At 52.0% G+C, this 3,310-nt stretch overlaps 1 long non-coding RNA gene across 1 annotated transcript; it reads right to left on the bottom strand.

The window, feature by feature from the left end:
- Positions 1–2,073: 2,073 nt before the first annotated feature.
- LOC146805152 (uncharacterized) lies at positions 2,074–3,074 on the bottom strand. Its single transcript, XR_014967431.1, has 3 exons — positions 2,912–3,074; positions 2,436–2,817; positions 2,074–2,170 (listed from the first exon to the last, which is right to left on the bottom strand). It is a non-coding gene; the product is annotated as an uncharacterized LOC146805152 (long non-coding RNA).
- Between the last annotated feature and the right edge of the window lie 236 nt (positions 3,075–3,310).

Below are 3,310 nucleotides of genomic sequence, written 5' to 3' on the forward strand. Positions count from 1 at the left end.
CAGTCACAGAAAATCTACACCCACCCATATGGCCCAGCAAGATCAAACTGAACCATACTCGCCTCACAGGGAGTGGGAAGGGACTACCAAGATGTCTGACACTGGGCTCTGTCGTGGGGAGCACAAGGCCATGCTGGGAAAGGGCCAACAACAAACACCAGGACTACACAGTCAGCCATCTTTCCATTGCTGTCACACCCCCTCACAGGGAAGCAGAGTAAAGAGGGAGGAAGTATGGGCATGCTGGGAAGGGGGTGTAGCCAAGAGTATGATGGGAGTCGCAGTCACAGACAATCTACACCCACCCACATGGCCCAGCAAGATTAAACTGAACCATACTCGCCTCACAGGGAGTGGGAAGGGACAGCCAAGATGTCTGACACTGGGCTCTGTCGTGGGGAGCACAAGGCCATGCTGGGAAATGGCCAACAACAATATCAAACTCTGTCCGTGACAAGCTGGGAAAAAGCAGTGTACAGGCAGGCATCTGTTCGAAAAGTAGAAAATGTCATGTTTGTGAACCATAGATGCATGTAGAAACATAACTCACATTGTGTGTCTCTTCCAAACACAGGTGGTGCTGGGCACCCAGCACCAAATGATGAGGATACCCAGTCCCAGACTCTGGCGGACACTGAGCTCTCTGGTCTGACTCTCTCTCTGTTCTCTTCAGATGACGACGACCAACCTGGCCTCTCTAGTGTGAGCCATCATGCAGCACCATCAACATCTGCACCCCCTGTACCCACGCCTCCAGCATCTGGACACCAACAGGGCACCCCCGCCAACATGGACAGACCAAGGCCAATCAACACCCACAGCACAGGGACACAGGACCCCCCGGAAGCTACAGCAAACACCACCAGCAACACCACCCACGGGGTCCCAGTGTCACCTATGCGTCCCGCCGCTGGTCCTGCCTGTGTGGATAGGGGTGCTGGGAGAGGTGGGAGGCACAGGGCGCGCCTTGCAGAGGGGGCTGGACTGCATGATGACCCCCACCTGGCACGCATCTTAGATGCGTACCAGGATAGCACCGGAGGATTTGGCCAGGTAGTGTGGATCCTTAAGGACATGCAACACGAGCAGGTCGCCCACCATGCCCGCATGGAGGCCAAGTGGGATGACATTACTGCGGGGCATCTGGACATACTTCAATGCCTCCGCCAGATCAACACCAACATGTCCACACCTCCCTGTGTGGCCACACCATCTGTCGTAACACCATCTGCCTGCGCCACAGGGAGGGAGGAGGACTCTGGCGGAGAATCTCCTGCACCGCAGAGGCCTGCACATGAGGATCCCCCCCCTCGGAAGAAGAGGGGTCGTCCGATGAAGGACATGTGAGAGTCAGATGACCCAGCACATCCCCCAGGGCCTCTAAACCTGTTCTGGACAATGTCCTTTGTGCGCAACCCGTTCACCTTGTCCAATCGCACACAACTCGCCCACATGACATGGAGGGTTCATGTTGGGCCAATGTAGCAGATGACTGTGGACTTTACTCTGGACATTTCATCTACCAGCACTTCCAACTCTAATGTGAACTTTGGATTCCCAAACCAATGTACAGCACCCACCATCCTGTGCACTTCCCTCACACATGTTTGAAAATAAACTCACCAGTACACCATACTTGCCTCTGTTGTGATTCCAACTTGTCATGTTCATGGAGATGTCGATCTGCTACACAACACAGTGCATGCCAAATACTGCAACATTGTGACCAACGTAAGGTGAGTCATGGTGATGTGACACATGTGAGGGAGACACACCACTATGGCAACACAACACATACTCACCATGGCCACGTTACTCATCACACACAATGATGTTGACCTGAAACACATTGGCATGCACAGACACAACACCAACCCCAGTCAGTGGTGACAAGTCCACAGGTGAGGTAAGCAGATGTCACTCAGATGTGGGAAGACAGACAACGCACATAAGAAAGCGTAGCACAGGTTCATTACACATCAGCAACACGTTTATTCCACAATGGTTGCACGGTAATTCTACGTAACAGTGGACACACACTCACAATGTGTTGGAGAATGGAAGTCCAGGGATGTGTGGTACATCAGTTGATGGGAATTGTCAACTTCCACACTGGTGTTGACTTCTGGGTGTTGGGGGTCAGTGTTGACCAAACAACAGGCAAAGTACCCTGGGAAGGACAGACACAAGACACAGTCAAAGGCACAGAAGAACAGGAGAGAACTGCAATACACATGCACAAAACATGTTGCAAGACACCTACACAAAAACTAGTTAGCAGTACTGCCCTATTGTGGAGTACACACCACCTGAATGGACACATCACTGCACGCATCCAGTCAAGTGGCACACAGACACACTCGGACAGCAACAGAGCTGCCACAACACATTCCAGGCTACATCCAGACATTCACATAACAACCCTTGAAACTCACATTCAGGTGAAGAAGTTGTTGATGAGCTGTGAGCGGACGTCACCCTCATCCTCATCATCACTGGCATCTTGGCCCAGGCCGGGATCCTCCACAGATGCCGGAGGTTGGTCATCGTCATCGTCATCCTGGATGAGAGGCACCTCCTTCCGCACTGCCATGTTGTGTAGCATGCAGCATACAAGGATTATTTTGCACACCTTTGCAGGCTCATATGGGAGGGCCCCTCCGATCTTGTCCAGGCAGCGAAAGCAGCTTTTTAGGAGGCCGAATGTCCGCTCAATCACCCTCCTGCTCCGACCATGTGCCTTATTGTAGCGCAGCTCGGCTGGTGTCACAGTGTTCCTGAGAGGTGTCAGCAACCACGGCATGTTTCCGGAGTCACCTACACACACAAAAATGAACAAGTAGCTGAGTTTTGTAGGAGTGCGGAATACAACATTGACAAACACACACAATGAGAAACAGTCAGTACACACCGACAAGCCAGGCATGCTGAGCTGGCATCTGTGATATCAGCGTTGCAATGCGACTACTCCTCATAATGTAGGTATTGTGCGCAGAACTAGGGAACCGTGCACACACATGTGTGATCGACATGTCAGCAAGACATACCACCAGAGCATTGATGGAGTGGTAGTGCTTCCTGTTACGGTATGCCTGCTGATGTGCCTGTGGTGGTATCAGGGCCACATGTGTCCCATCAATAGATCCAATGACGTTCGGCATCCTCCACAGTGTATAAAAGGCATCCTTTATTTCAAAGAGTTCAGCTGGGCTCGGGAACTTGATATACAGGTCTAGGAAATGCAACATCCCCTCCAAGACATCGCTTAGCACCCGACTAAACATCGTTTGCGACATCCCACCAGCAGTAG

Source organism: Triturus cristatus, chromosome 8, assembly GCF_964204655.1.
Source record: "Triturus cristatus chromosome 8, aTriCri1.1, whole genome shotgun sequence".
Classification (NCBI taxonomy): Eukaryota; Metazoa; Chordata; class Amphibia; order Caudata; family Salamandridae; genus Triturus; species Triturus cristatus.